This window comes from Lissotriton helveticus, chromosome 4_1 (genome assembly GCF_964261635.1).
Source record: "Lissotriton helveticus chromosome 4_1, aLisHel1.1, whole genome shotgun sequence".
NCBI lineage: Eukaryota > Metazoa > Chordata > Amphibia > Caudata > Salamandridae > Lissotriton > Lissotriton helveticus.
The window spans coordinates 1072933924-1072950965 of NC_136063.1; positions in this window are offsets into that span (position 1 = coordinate 1072933924).

A 17042-nucleotide genomic window follows, 5' to 3' on the forward strand; every position below is an offset into this window, starting at 1 on the left:
TTCTGTGCCTGGAATTGGACAAAAGTGAAGCTTCCGAGTAAACAAAACTCTGTAAAAATGACAATTTTGGTAACTGTGAGGGTTTAAAAAGTGGTTATTCAACATGAGGCCCGATCCAAATGACATTTTGAATCATTTTTGGTAGAGCCCATAAAATCAATTTTATGATGAAAAACGATGACCCCGGACCAGTCGAACGTACAACATTTAAAAAAAAAAAAAATTAAATTTAAAAAATAAATAAAAAATATTGAACAAAATTAAAAAAAAATATTTAAATAAAAAAAATAAAAAAAAAGATGATGAAATTTTAACATTTAATCTTTTGACTTTAAATTACTGTTGGATGTGAATTATTACTTTTTCAACTAAAATAAGTGTGTTTAAAGTGATTTCTGTGCCTGAAATTGGACAAAAGTGAAGCTTCTGAGTAAGCAAAACTCTGTAAAAATGACAATTTTGGTAACTGTGAGGGTTTAAAAAGTATTTATTCAACATGAGGCCCGATCCAAATGACATTTTGAATCATTTTTGGTAGAGTCCATAAAATCAATTTTATGATGAAAAACTATGACCCCGGACCAGTCGAACATACAATATAAAAAAAAACCAAATACAAAAAATGAAAATAAAATAAAAATATTGAACAAAATTAAAAAAAAAAAAAAAAGATAATGACATTTTAACTTTTAATCTTTTGACTTTAAATTACTGTTGGATGTGAATTATTACTTTTTCAACTAAAATAAGTGCATTTAAAGTGATTTCTGTGCCTGGAATTGGACAAAAGTGAAGCTTCTGAGTAAACAAAACTGTAAAAATGACAATTTTGGTAACTGTGAGGGTTTAAAAAGTGGTTATTCAACATGAGGCCCGATCCAAATGACATTTTGAATCATTTTTGGTAGAGTCCATAAAATCAATTTTATGATGAAAAACGATGACCCCGGACCAGTCAAATGTACAATATTTAAAAAAAAAAAAATTAAATTTAAAAAATGAATAAAAATATTGAACAAAATTTTTAAAAAAAATATTTAAATTAAAAAAAAAAAAAAAGATGATGAAATTTTAACATTTAATTTTTTGACTTTAAATTACTGTTGGATGTGAATTATTACTTTTTCAACTAAAATAAGTGTGTTTAAAGTGATTTCTGTGCCTGAAATTGGACAAAAGAGAAGCTTCTGAGTAAGCAAAACTCTGTAAAAATGACAATTTTGGTAACTGTGAGGGTTTAAAAAGTATTTATTCAACATGAGGCCCGATCCAAATGACATTTTGAATCATTTTTGGTAGAGTCCATAAAATCAATTTTATGATGAAAAACTATGACCCCGGACCAGTCGAACATACAGTATTTTAAAAAAATAAATAAAAAAATAAAATAAAATACAAATATTGAACAAAATAAAAAAAAAAAATGATAATGAAATTTTAACATTTAATCTTTTGACTTTAAATTACTGTTGGATGTGAATTATTACTCTTTCAACTAAAATAAGTGTGTTTAAAGTGATTTCTGTGCCTGAAATTGGTCAAAAGTGAAGCTTCTGAGTAAGCAAAACTCTGTAAAAATGACAATTTTGGTAACTGTGAGGGTTTAAAAAGTGGTTATTCAACATGAGGCCCGATCCAAATGACATTTTGAATCATTTTTGGTAGAGTCCATAAAATCAATTTTATGATGAAAAACGATGACCCCGGACCAGTCGAACGTACAATATTAAAAAAAAAAATACAAAAAAAAAAAAAATAATAATAAATAAAAAAAATATATATTAACCAAAATAAAAAAAAAAAAAAAAAAAAGATGATGAAATTTTAACATTTAATCTTTTGACTTTAAATTACTGTTGGATGTGAATTATTACTCTTTCAACTAAAATAAGTGTGTTTAAAGTGATTTCTGTGCCTGAAATTGGACAAAAGTGAAGCTTCTGAGTAAGCAAAACTCTGTAAAAATGACAATTTTGGTAACTGTGAGGGTTTAAAAAGTATTTATTCAACATGAGGCCCGATCCAAATGACATTTTGAATCATTTTTGGTAGAGTCCATAAAATCAATTTTATGATGAAAAACTATGACCCCGGACCAGTCGAACATACAATATAAAAAAAAAACAAATACAAAAAATGAAAATAAAATAAAAATATTGAACAAAATTAAAAAAAAAAAAAAAAAGATAATGACATTTTAACTTTTAATCTTTTGACTTTAAATTACTGTTGGATGTGAATTATTACTTTTTCAACTAAAATAAGTGCATTTAAAGTGATTTCTGTGCCTGGAATTGGACAAAAGTGAAGCTTCTGAGTAAACAAAACTGTAAAAATGACAATTTTGGTAACTGTGAGGGTTTAAAAAGTGGTTATTCAACATGAGGCCCGATCCAAATGACATTTTGAATCATTTTTGGTAGAGTCCATAAAATCAATTTTATGATGAAAAACGATGACCCCGGACCAGTCAAATGTACAATATTTAAAAAAAAAAAAATTAAATTTAAAAAATGAAGAAAAATATTGAACAAAATTTTAAAAAAAAATATTTAAATAAAAAAAAAAAAAAAAGATGATGAAATTTTAACATTTAATTTTTTGACTTTAAATTACTGTTGGATGTGAATTATTACTTTTTCAACTAAAATAAGTGTGTTTAAAGTGATTTCTGTGCCTGAAATTGGACAAAAGAGAAGCTTCTGAGTAAGCAAAACTCTGTAAAAATGACAATTTTGGTAACTGTGAGGGTTTAAAAAGTATTTATTCAACATGAGGCCCGATCCAAATGACATTTTGAATCATTTTTGGTAGAGTCCATAAAATCAATTTTATGATGAAAAACTATGACCCCGGACCAGTCGAACATACAGTATTTTAAAAAAATAAATAAAAAAATAAAATAAAATACAAATATTGAACAAAATTAAAAAAAAAAAAATGATAATGAAATTTTAACATTTAATCTTTTGACTTTAAATTAGTGTTGGATGTGAATTATTACTCTTTCAACTAAAATAAGTGTGTTTAAAGTGATTTCTGTGCCTGAAATTGGTCAAAAGTGAAGCTTCTGAGTAAGCAAAACTCTGTAAAAATGACAATTTTGGTAACTGTGAGGGTTTAAAAAGTGGTTATTCAACATGAGGCCCGATCCAAATGACATTTTGAATCATTTTTGGTAGAGTCCATAAAATCAATTTTATGATGAAAAACGATGACCCCGGACCAGTCGAACGTACAATATTAAAAAAAAAAATACAAAAAAAAAAAAATAATAATAAATAAAAAAAAAATATATATTAACCAAAATAAAAAAAAAAAAAAAAAAAGATGATGAAATTTTAACATTTAATCTTTTGACTTTAAATTACTGTTGGATGTGAATTATTACTCTTTCAACTAAAATAAGTGTGTTTAAAGTGATTTCTGTGCCTGAAATTGGACAAAAGTGAAGCTTCTGAGTAAGCAAAACTCTGTAAAAATGACAATTTTGGTAACTGTGAGGGTTTAAAAAGTATTTATTCAACATGAGGCCCGATCCAAATGACATTTTGAATCATTTTTGGTAGAGTCCATAAAATCAATTTTATGATGAAAAACTATGACCCCGGACCAGTCGAACATACAATATAAAAAAAAAAACAAATACAAAAAATGAAAATAAAATAAAAATATTGAACAAAATAAAAAAAAAAAAAAAGATAATGACATTTTAACTTTTAATCTTTTGACTTTAAATTACTGTTGGATGTGAATTATTACTTTTTCAACTAATATAAGTGCATTTAAAGTGATTTCTGTGCCTGGAATTGGACAAAAGTGAAGCTTCTGAGTAAACAAAACTGTAAAAATGACAATTTTGGTAACTGTGAGGGTTTAAAAAGTGGTTATTCAACATGAGGCCCGATCCAAATGACATTTTGAATCATTTTTGGTAGAGTCCATAAAATCAATTTTATGATGAAAAACGATGACCCCGGACCAGTCAAATGTACAATATTTAAAAAAAAAAAAAATTAAATTTAAAAAATGAATAAAAATATTGAACAAAATTAAAAAAAAAAATATTTAAATAAAAAAATAAAAAAAAAAGATGATGAAATTTTAACATTTAATCTTTTGACTTTAAATTACTGTTGGATGTGAATTATTACTTTTTCAACTAAAATAAGTGTGTTTAAAGTGATTTCTGTGCCTGGAATTGGACAAAAGTGAAGCTTCAGAGTAAACAAAACTGTAAAAATGTCAATTTTGGTAACTGTGAGGGTTTAAAAAGTGGTTATTCAACATGAGGCCCGATCCAAATGACATTTTGAATCATTTTTGGTGGAGTCCATAAAATCAATTTTATGATGAAAAACGATGACCCCGGACCAGTCAAACGTACAATATTTAAAAAAAAAAAAAAATTTAATAAAAAAAAAAAAAAAAAATATTGAACTAAATTTAAAAAAAAATATTTAAATTTAAAAAAAAAATGATGATGAAATTTTAACATTTAATCTTTTGACTTTAAATTACTGTTGGATGTGAATTATTACTTTTTCAACTAAAATAAGTGTGTTTAAAGTGATTTCTGTGCCAGAAATTGAACAAAAGTGAAGCTTCTGAGTAAGCAAAACTCTGTAAAAATGACAATTTTGGTAACTGTGAGGGTTTAAAAAGTGGTTATTCAACATGAGGCCCGATCCAGATGACATTTTGAATCATTTTTGGTGGAGTCCATAAAATCAATTTTATGATGAAAAACGATGACCCCGGACCAGTCAAACGTACAATATTAAAAAAAAAAAATGTAATTTAAAAAAAAAAAAAAAAATATTGAACAAAATTAAAAAAAAAATATTTAAATTAAAAAAAAAAAAATGATGATGACATTTTAACATTTAATCTTTTGACTTTAAATTACTGTTGGATGTGAATTATTACTTTTTCAACTAAAATAAGTGTGTTTAAAGTGATTTCTGTGCCTGAAATTGGACAAAAGTGAAGCTTCTGAGTAAGCAAAACTCTGTAAAAATGACAATTTTGGTAACTGTGAGGGTTTAAAAAGTATTTATTCAACATGAGGCCCGATCCAAATGACATTTTGAATCATTTTTGGTAGAGTCCATAAAATCAATTTTATGATGAAAAACTATGACCCCGGACCAGTCGAACATACAATATTAAAAAAAAATAATACAAAAAATGAAAATATAATAAAAATATTGAACAAAATTAAAAAAAAAAAAAAGATAATGAAATTTTAACATTTAATCTTTTGACTTTAAATTACTGTTGGATGTGAATTATTATTTTTTCAACTAAAATAAGTGTGTTTAAAGTGATTTCTGTGCCTGAAATTGGACAAAAGTGAAGCTTCTGAGTAAGCAAAACTCTGTAAAAATGACAATTTTGGTAACTGTGAGGGTTTAAAAAGTGGTTATTCAACATGAGGCCCGATCCAGATGACATTTTGAATCATTTTTGGTGGAGTCCATAAAATCAATTTTATGATGAAAAACGATGACCCCGGACCAGTCAAATGTACAATATTTTAAAAAAAAAACATTAAATTTAAAAAATGAATAAAAATATTGAACAAAATTAAAAAAATATATATATAAATTAAAAAAAAAAAAAAAAAGATGATGAAATTTTAACATTTAATTTTTTGACTTTAAATTACTGTTGGATGTGAATTATTACTTTTTCAACTAAAATAAGTGTGTTTAAAGTGATTTCTGTGCCTGAAATTGGACAAAAGAGAAGCTTCTGAGTAAGCAAAACTCTGTAAAAATGACAATTTTGGTAACTGTGAGGGTTTAAAAAGTATTTATTCAACATGAGGCCCGATCCAAATGACATTTTGAATCATTTTTGGTAGAGTCCATAAAATCAATTTTATGATGAAAAACTATGACCCCGGACCAGTCGAACATACAGTATTTTAAAAAAACAAAATAAAAAAAATAAAATAAAATAAAAATATTGAAAAAAAAAAAAAAAAAAAGATTATGAAATTTTAACATTTAATCTTTTGACTTTAAATTACTGTTGGATGTGAATTATTACTCTTTCAACTAAAATATGTGTGTTTAAAGTGATTTCTGTGCCTGAAATTGGTCAAAAGTGAAGCTTCTGAGTAAGCAAAACTCTGTAAAAATGACAATTTTGGTAACTGTGAGGGTTTAAAAAGTGGTTATTCAACATGAGGCCCGATCCAAATGACATTTTGAATCATTTTTGGTAGAGTCCATAAAATCAATTTTATGATGAAAAACGATGACCCCGGACCAGTCGAACGTACAATATTTAAAAAAAAAAAAATACAAAAAAAAAATAATAATAAATAAAAAAATATATATATTAACCAAAATAAAAAAATAAAATAAAAAAAAGATGATGAAATTTTAACATTTTATCTTTTGACTTTAAATTACTGTTGGATGTGAATTATTACTTTTTCAACTAAAATAAGTGTGTTTAAAGTGATTTCTGTGCCTGGAATTGGACAAAAGTGAAGCTTCCGAGTAAACAAAACTCTGTAAAAATGACAATTTTGGTAACTGTGAGGGTTTAAAAAGTGGTTATTCAACATGAGGCCCGATCCAAATGACATTTTGAATCATTTTTGGTAGAGCCCATAAAATCAATTTTATGATGAAAAACGATGACCCCGGACCAGTCGAATGTACAACATTTAAAAAAAAATAATAATTAAATTTAAAAAATAAATAAAAAATATTGAACAAAATTAAAAAAAAATATTTAAATAAAAAAAATAAAAAAAAGATGATGAAATTTTAACATTTAATCTTTTGACTTTAAATTACTGTTGGATGTGAATTATTACTTTTTCAACTAAAATAAGTGTGTTTAAAGTGATTTCTGTGCCTGAAATTGGACAAAAGTGAAGCTTCTGAGTAAGCAAAACTCTGTAAAAATGACAATTTTGGTAACTGTGAGGGTTTAAAAAGTATTTATTCAACATGAGGCCCGATCCAAATGACATTTTGAATCATTTTTGGTAGAGTCCATAAAATCAATTTTATGATGAAAAACTATGACCCCGGACCAGTCGAACATACAATATAAAAAAAAACAAATACAAAAAATGAAAATAAAATAAAAATATTGAACAAAATTAAAGAAAAAAAAAAAGATAATGAGATTTTAACTTTTAATCTTTTGACTTTAAATTACTGTTGGATGTGAATTATTACTTTTTCAACTAAAATAAATGCATTTAAAGTGATTTCTGTGCCTGGAATTGGACAAAAGTGAAGCTTCTGAGTAAACAAAACTGTAAAAATGACAATTTTGGTAACTGTGAGGGTTTAAAAAGTGGTTATTCAACATGAGGCCCGATCCAAATGACATTTTGAATCATTTTTGGTAGAGTCCATAAAATCAATTTTATGATGAAAAACGATGACCCCGGACCAGTCAAATGTACAATATTTAAAAAAAAAAAAAAAAAATTTAAAAAATGAATAAAAATATTGAACAAAATTTAAAAAAAAAATATTTAAATAAAAAAAAAAAAAAAGATGATGAAATTTTAACATTCAATTTTTTGACTTTAAATTACTGTTGGATGTGAATTATTACTTTTTCAACTAAAATAAGTGTGTTTAAAGTGATTTCTGTGCCTGAAATTGGACAAAAGAGAAGCTTCTGAGTAAGCAAAACTCTGTAAAAATGACAATTTTGGTAACTGTGAGGGTTTAAAAAGTATTTATTCAACATGAGGCCCGATCCAAATGACATTTTGAATCATTTTTGGTAGAGTCCATAAAATCAATTTTATGATGAAAAACTATGACCCCGGACCAGTCGAACATACAGTATTTTAAAAAAATAAATAAAAAAATAAAATAAAATACAAATATTGAACAAAATAAAAGAAAAAAAATGATAATGAAATTTTAACATTTAATCTTTTGACTTTAAATTACTGTTGGATGTGAATTATTACTCTTTCAACTAAAATAAGTGTGTTTAAAGTGATTTCTGTGCCTGAAATTGGTCAAAAGTGAAGCTTCTGAGTAAGCAAAACTCTGTAAAAATGACAATTTTGGTAACTGTGAGGGTTTAAAAAGTGGTTATTCAACATGAGGCCCGATCCAAATGACATTTTGAATCATTTTTGGTAGAGTCCATAAAATCAATTTTATGATGAAAAACGATGACCCCGGACCAGTCGAACGTACAATATTAAAAAAAAAAATACAAAAAAAAAAAAAATAATAATAAATAAAAAAAATATATATATTAACCAAAATAAAAAAAAAAAAAAAAAAAGATGATGAAATTTTAACATTTAATCTTTTGACTTTAAATTACTGTTGGATGTGAATTATTACTCTTTCAACTAAAATAAGTGTGTTTAAAGTGATTTCTGTGCCTGAAATTGGACAAAAGTGAAGCTTCTGAGTAAGCAAAACTCTGTAAAAATGACAATTTTGGTAACTGTGAGGGTTTAAAAAGTATTTATTCAACATGAGGCCCGATCCAAATGACATTTTGAATCATTTTTGGTAGAGTCCATAAAATCAATTTTATGATGAAAAACTATGACCCCGGACCAGTCGAACATACAATATAAAAAAAAAACAAATACAAAAAATGAAAATAAAATAAAAATATTGAACAAAATTAAAAAAAAAAAAAAAAAGATAATGACATTTTAACTTTTAATCTTTTGACTTTAAATTACTGTTGGATGTGAATTATTACTTTTTCAACTAAAATAAGTGCATTTAAAGTGATTTCTGTGCCTGGAATTGGACAAAAGTGAAGCTTCTGAGTAAACAAAACTGTAAAAATGACAATTTTGGTAACTGTGAGGGTTTAAAAAGTGGTTATTCAACATGAGGCCCGATCCAAATGACATTTTGAATCATTTTTGGTAGAGTCCATAAAATCAATTTTATGATGAAAAACGATGACCCCGGACCAGTCAAATGTACAATATTTAAAAAAAAAAAAATTAAATTTAAAAAATGAAGAAAAATATTGAACAAAATTTTAAAAAAAAATATTTAAATTAAAAAAAAAAAAAAAGATGATGAAATTTTAACATTTAATTTTTTGACTTTAAATTACTGTTGGATGTGAATTATTACTTTTTCAACTAAAATAAGTGTGTTTAAAGTGATTTCTGTGCCTGAAATTGGACAAAAGAGAAGCTTCTGAGTAAGCAAAACTCTGTAAAAATGACAATTTTGGTAACTGTGAGGGTTTAAAAAGTATTTATTCAACATGAGGCCCGATCCAAATGACATTTTGAATCATTTTTGGTAGAGTCCATAAAATCAATTTTATGATGAAAAACTATGACCCCGGACCAGTCGAACATACAGTATTTAAAAAAAATAAATAAAAAAATAAAATAAAATACAAATATTGAACAAAATTAAAAAAAAAAAAATGATAATGAAATTTTAACATTTAATCTTTTGACTTTAAATTAGTGTTGGATGTGAATTATTACTCTTTCAACTAAAATAAGTGTGTTTAAAGTGATTTCTGTGCCTGAAATTGGTCAAAAGTGAAGCTTCTGAGTAAGCAAAACTCTGTAAAAATGACAATTTTGGTAACTGTGAGGGTTTAAAAAGTGGTTATTCAACATGAGGCCCGATCCAAATGACATTTTGAATCATTTTTGGTAGAGTCCATAAAATCAATTTTATGATGAAAAACGATGACCCCGGACCAGTCGAACGTACAATATTAAAAAAAAAAATACAAAAAAAAAAAAATAATAATAAATAAAAAAAAAATATATATTAACCAAAATAAAAAAAAAAAAAAAAAAAGATGATGAAATTTTAACATTTAATCTTTTGACTTTAAATTACTGTTGGATGTGAATTATTACTCTTTCAACTAAAATAAGTGTGTTTAAAGTGATTTCTGTGCCTGAAATTGGACAAAAGTGAAGCTTCTGAGTAAGCAAAACTCTGTAAAAATGACAATTTTGGTAACTGTGAGGGTTTAAAAAGTATTTATTCAACATGAGGCCCGATCCAAATGACATTTTGAATCATTTTTGGTAGAGTCCATAAAATCAATTTTATGATGAAAAACTATGACCCCGGACCAGTCGAACATACAATATAAAAAAAAAAAAAAATACAAAAAATGAAAATAAAATAAAAATATTGAACAAAATAAAAAAAAATAAAAAGATAATGACATTTTAACTTTTAATCTTTTGACTTTAAATTACTGTTGGATGTGAATTATTACTTTTTCAACTAAAATAAGTGCATTTAAAGTGATTTCTGTGCCTGGAATTGGACAAAAGTGAAGCTTCTGAGTAAACAAAACTGTAAAAATGACAATTTTGGTAACTGTGAGGGTTTAAAAAGTGGTTATTCAACATGAGGCCCGATCCAAATGACATTTTGAATCATTTTTGGTAGAGTCCATAAAATCAATTTTATGATGAAAAACGATGACCCCGGACCAGTCAAATGTACAATATTTAAAAAAAAAAAAAATTAAATTTAAAAAATGAATAAAAATATTGAACAAAATTAAAAAAAAAAATATTTAAATAAAAAAATAAAAAAAAAAGATGATGAAATTTTAACATTTAATCTTTTGACTTTAAATTACTGTTGGATGTGAATTATTACTTTTTCAACTAAAATAAGTGTGTTTAAAGTGATTTCTGTGCCTGGAATTGGACAAAAGTGAAGCTTCAGAGTAAACAAAACTGTAAAAATGTCAATTTTGGTAACTGTGAGGGTTTAAAAAGTGGTTATTCAACATGAGGCCCGATCCAAATGACATTTTGAATCATTTTTGGTGGAGTCCATAAAATCAATTTTATGATGAAAAACGATGACCCCGGACCAGTCAAACGTACGATATTTAAAAAAAAAAAAAAATTTAATAAAAAAAAAAAAAAAAAATATTGAACTAAATTTAAAAAAAAATATTTAAATTTAAAAAAAAAAATGATGATGAAATTTTAACATTTAATCTTTTGACTTTAAATTACTGTTGGATGTGAATTATTACTTTTTCAACTAAAATAAGTGTGTTTAAAGTGATTTCTGTGCCAGAAATTGAACAAAAGTGAAGCTTCTGAGTAAGCAAAACTCTGTAAAAATGACAATTTTGGTAACTGTGAGGGTTTAAAAAGTGGTTATTCAACATGAGGCCCGATCCAGATGACATTTTGAATCATTTTTGGTGGAGTCCATAAAATCAATTTTATGATGAAAAACGATGACCCCGGACCAGTCAAACGTACAATATTAAAAAAAAAAAATGTAATTTAAAAAAAAAAAAAAAAATATTGAACAAAATTTAAAAAAAAATATTTAAATTAAAAAAAAAAAAATGATGATGACATTTTAACATTTAATCTTTTGACTTTAAATTACTGTTGGATGTGAATTATTACTTTTTCAACTAAAATAAGTGTGTTTAAAGTGATTTCTGTGCCTGAAATTGGACAAAAGTGAAGCTTCTGAGTAAGCAAAACTCTGTAAAAATGACAATTTTGGTAACTGTGAGGGTTTAAAAAGTATTTATTCAACATGAGGCCCGATCCAAATGACATTTTGAATCATTTTTGGTAGAGTCCATAAAATCAATTTTATGATGAAAAACTATGACCCCGGACCAGTCGAACATACAATATTAAAAAAAAATAATACAAAAAATGAAAATATAATAAAAATATTGAACAAAATTAAAAAAAAAAAAAAGATAATGAAATTTTAACATTTAATCTTTTGACTTTAAATTACTGTTGGATGTGAATTATTATTTTTTCAACTAAAATAAGTGTGTTTAAAGTGATTTCTGTGCCTGAAATTGGACAAAAGTGAAGCTTCTGAGTAAGCAAAACTCTGTAAAAATGACAATTTTGGTAACTGTGAGGGTTTAAAAAGTGGTTATTCAACATGAGGCCCGATCCAGATGACATTTTGAATCATTTTTGGTGGAGTCCATAAAATCAATTTTATGATGAAAAACGATGACCCCGGACCAGTCAAATGTACAATATTTTTAAAAAAAAACATTAAATTTAAAAAATGAATAAAAATATTGAACAAAATTAAAAAAATATATATATAAATTAAAAAAAAAAAAAAAAAGATGATGAAATTTTAACATTTAATTTTTTGACTTTAAATTACTGTTGGATGTGAATTATTACTTTTTCAACTAAAATAAGTGTGTTTAAAGTGATTTCTGTGCCTGAAATTGGACAAAAGAGAAGCTTCTGAGTAAGCAAAACTCTGTAAAAATGACAATTTTGGTAACTGTGAGGGTTTAAAAAGTATTTATTCAACATGAGGCCCGATCCAAATGACATTTTGAATCATTTTTGGTAGAGTCCATAAAATCAATTTTATGATGAAAAACTATGACCCCGGACCAGTCGAACATACAGTATTTTAAAAAAACAAAATAAAAAAAATAAAATAAAATAAAAATATTGAAAAAAAAAAAAAAAAAAAAAGATTATGAAATTTTAACATTTAATCTTTTGACTTTAAATTACTGTTGGATGTGAATTATTACTCTTTCAACTAAAATAAGTGTGTTTAAAGTGATTTCTGTGCCTGAAATTGGTCAAAAGTGAAGCTTCTGAGTAAGCAAAACTCTGTAAAAATGACAATTTTGGTAACTGTGAGGGTTTAAAAAGTGGTTATTCAACATGAGGCCCGATCCAAATGACATTTTGAATCATTTTTGGTAGAGTCCATAAAATCAATTTTATGATGAAAAACGATGACCCCGGACCAGTCGAACGTACAATATTTAAAAAAAAAAAAATACAAAAAAAAAAATAATAATAAATAAAAAAATATATATATTAACCAAAATAAAAAAATAAAATAAAAAAAAGATGATGAAATTTTAACATTTTATCTTTTGACTTTAAATTACTGTTGGATGTGAATTATTACTTTTTCAACTAAAATAAGTGTGTTTAAAGTGATTTCTGTGCCTGGAATTGGACAAAAGTGAAGCTTCCGAGTAAACAAAACTCTGTAAAAATGACAATTTTGGTAACTGTGAGGGTTTAAAAAGTGGTTATTCAACATGAGGCCCGATCCAAATGACATTTTGAATCATTTTTGGTAGAGCCCATAAAATCAATTTTATGATGAAAAACGATGACCCCGGACCAGTCGAATGTACAACATTTAAAAAAAAATAATAATTAAATTTAAAAAATAAATAAAAAATATTGAACAAAATTAAAAAAAAATATTTAAATAAAAAAAATAAAAAAAAGATGATGAAATTTTAACATTTAATCTTTTGACTTTAAATTACTGTTGGATGTGAATTATTACTTTTTCAACTAAAATAAGTGTGTTTAAAGTGATTTCTGTGCCTGAAATTGGACAAAAGTGAAGCTTCTGAGTAAGCAAAACTCTGTAAAAATGACAATTTTGGTAACTGTGAGGGTTTAAAAAGTATTTATTCAACATGAGGCCCGATCCAAATGACATTTTGAATCATTTTTGGTAGAGTCCATAAAATCAATTTTATGATGAAAAACTATGACCCCGGACCAGTCGAACATACAATATAAAAAAAAACAAATACAAAAAATGAAAATAAAATAAAAATATTGAACAAAATTAAAGAAAAAAAAAAAGATAATGAGATTTTAACTTTTAATCTTTTGACTTTAAATTACTGTTGGATGTGAATTATTACTTTTTCAACTAAAATAAGTGCATTTAAAGTGATTTCTGTGCCTGGAATTGGACAAAAGTGAAGCTTCTGAGTAAACAAAACTGTAAAAATGACAATTTTGGTAACTGTGAGGGTTTAAAAAGTGGTTATTCAACATGAGGCCCGATCCAAATGACATTTTGAATCATTTTTGGTAGAGTCCATAAAATCAATTTTATGATGAAAAACGATGACCCCGGACCAGTCAAATGTACAATATTTAAAAAAAAAAAAAAAAAAATTAAAAAATGAATAAAAATATTGAACAAAATTTAAAAAAAAAATATTTAAATAAAAAAAAAAAAAAAAGATGATGAAATTTTAACATTTAATTTTTTGACTTTAAATTACTGTTGGATGTGAATTATTACTTTTTCAACTAAAATAAGTGTGTTTAAAGTGATTTCTGTGCCTGAAATTGGACAAAAGAGAAGCTTCTGAGTAAGCAAAACTCTGTAAAAATGACAATTTTGGTAACTGTGAGGGTTTAAAAAGTATTTATTCAACATGAGGCCCGATCCAAATGACATTTTGAATCATTTTTGGTAGAGTCCATAAAATCAATTTTATGATGAAAAACTATGACCCCGGACCAGTCGAACATACAGTATTTTAAAAAAATAAAGAAAAAAATAAAATAAAATACAAATATTGAACAAAATTAAAAAAAAAAAGATAATGAAATTTTAACATTTAATCTTTTGACTTTAAATTACTGTTGGATGTGAATTATTACTCTTTCAACTAAAATAAGTGTGTTTAAAGTGATTTCTGTGCCTGAAATTGGTCAAAAGTGAAGCTTCTGAGTAAGCAAAACTCTGTAAAAATGACAATTTTGGTAACTGTGAGGGTTTAAAAAGTGGTTATTCAACATGAGGCCCGATCCAAATGACATTTTGAATCATTTTTGGTAGAGTCCATAAAATCAATTTTATGATGAAAAACGATGACCCCGGACCAGTCGAACGTACAATATTAAAAAAAAAAAATACAAAAAAAAAATAATAATAATAAATAAAAAAAAATATATATTAACCAAAATAAAAAAAAAAAATAAAAAAGATGATGAAATTTTAACATTTAATCTTTTGACTTTAAATTACTGTTGGATGTGAATTATTACTTTTTCAACTAAAATAAGTGTGTTTAAAGTGATTTCTGTGCCTGAAATTGGACAAAAGAGAAGCTTCTGAGTAAGCAAAACTCTGTAAAAATGACAATTTTGGTAACTGTGAGGGTTTAAAAAGTATTTATTCAACATGAGGCCCGATCCAAATGACATTTTGAATCATTTTTGGTAGAGTCCATAAAATCAATTTTATGATGAAAAACTATGACCCCGGACCAGTCGAACATACAATATTAAAAAAAAAAATACAAAAAATGAAAATAAAATAAAAATATTGAACAAAATAAAAAAAAAAAAAAGATAATGAAATTTTAACTTTTAATCTTTTGACTTTAAATTACTGTTGGATGTGAATTATTACTTTTTCAACTAAAATAAGTGTGTTTAAAGTGATTTCTGTGCCTGGAATTGGACAAAAGTGAAGCTTCTGAGTAAACAAAACTGTAAAAATGACAATTTTGGTAACTGTGAGGGTTTAAAAAGTGGTTATTCAACATGAGGCCCGATCCAAATGACATTTTGAATCATTTTTGGTAGAGTCCATAAAATCAATTTTATGATGAAAAACGATGACCCCGGACCAGTCGAACATACAATATTAAAAAAAAAAAAATACAAAAAAAAAAAAAAAAAAATATTGAACAAAATAAAAAAAAATAAAAAAAGATCATGAAATTTTAACATTTAATCTTTTGACTTTAAATTACTGTTGGGTGTGAATTATTATTTTTCCAACTAAAATAAGTGTGTTTAAAGTGATTTCTGTGCCTGAAATTGGACAAAAGTGAAGCTTCTGAGTAAGCAAAACTCTGTAAAAATGACAATTTTGGTAACTGTGAGGGTTTAAAAAGTGGTTATTCAACATGAGGCCCGATCCAAATGACATTTTGAATCATTTTTGGTAGAGTCCATAAAATCAATTTTATGATGAAAAACGATGACCCCGGACCAGTCGAACGTACAATATTAAAAAAAAAAATACAAAAAAAAAAAATAATAATAAATAAAAAAAATATATATATTAACCAAAATAAAAAAATAAATAAAAAAAAGATGATGAAATTTTAACATTTAATCTTTTGACTTTAAATTACTGTTGGATGTGAATTATTACTTTTTCAACTAAAATAAGTGTGTTTAAAGTGATTTCTGTGCCTGAAATTGGACAAAAGAGAAGCTTCTGAGTAAGCAAAACTCTGTAAAAATGACAATTTTGGTAACTGTGAGGGTTTAAAAAGTATTTATTCAACATGAGGCCCGATCCAGATGACATTTTGAATCATTTTTGGTGGAGTCCATAAAATCAATTTTATGATGAAAAACGATGACCCCGGACCAGTCAAACGTACAATATTTAAAAAAAAATAATAATTTACATTTAAAAAATAAATAAAAAATATTGAACAAAATTAAAAAAAAATATTTAAATAAAAAAAATTAAAAAAAAGATGATGAAATTTTAACATTTAATCTTTTGACTTTAAATTACTGTTGGATGTGAATTATTACTTTTTCAACTAAAATAAGTGTGTTTAAAGTGATTTCTGTGCCTGAAATTGGACAAAAGTGAAGCTTCTGAGTAAGCAAAACTCTGTAAAAATGACAATTTTGGTAACTGTGAGGGTTTAAAAAGTATTTATTCAACATGAGGCCCGATCCAAATGACATTTTGAATCATTTTTGGTAGAGTCCATAAAATCAATTTTATGATGAAAAACTATGACCCCGGACCAGTCGAACATACAATATAAAAAAAAAACAAATACAAAAAATGAAAATAAAATAAAAATATTGAACAAAATAAAAAAAAAAAAAAAAAGATAATGACATTTTAACTTTTAATCTTTTGACTTTAAATTACTGTTGGATGTGAATTATTACTTTTTCAACTAAAATAAGTGCATTTAAAGTGATTTCTGTGCCTGGAATTGGACAAAAGTGAAGCTTCTGAGTAAACAAAACTGTAAAAATGACAATTTTGGTAACTGTGAGGGTTTAAAAAGTGGTTATTCAACATGACGCCCGATCCAAATGACATTTTGAATCATTTTTGGTAGAGTCCATAAAATCAATTTTATGATGAAAAACGATGACCCCGGACCAGTCAAATGTACAATATTTTAAAAAAAAAAAATTAAATTTAAAAAATGAATAAAAATATTGAACAAAATTTTAAAAAAAAATATTTAAATTAAAAAAAAAAATA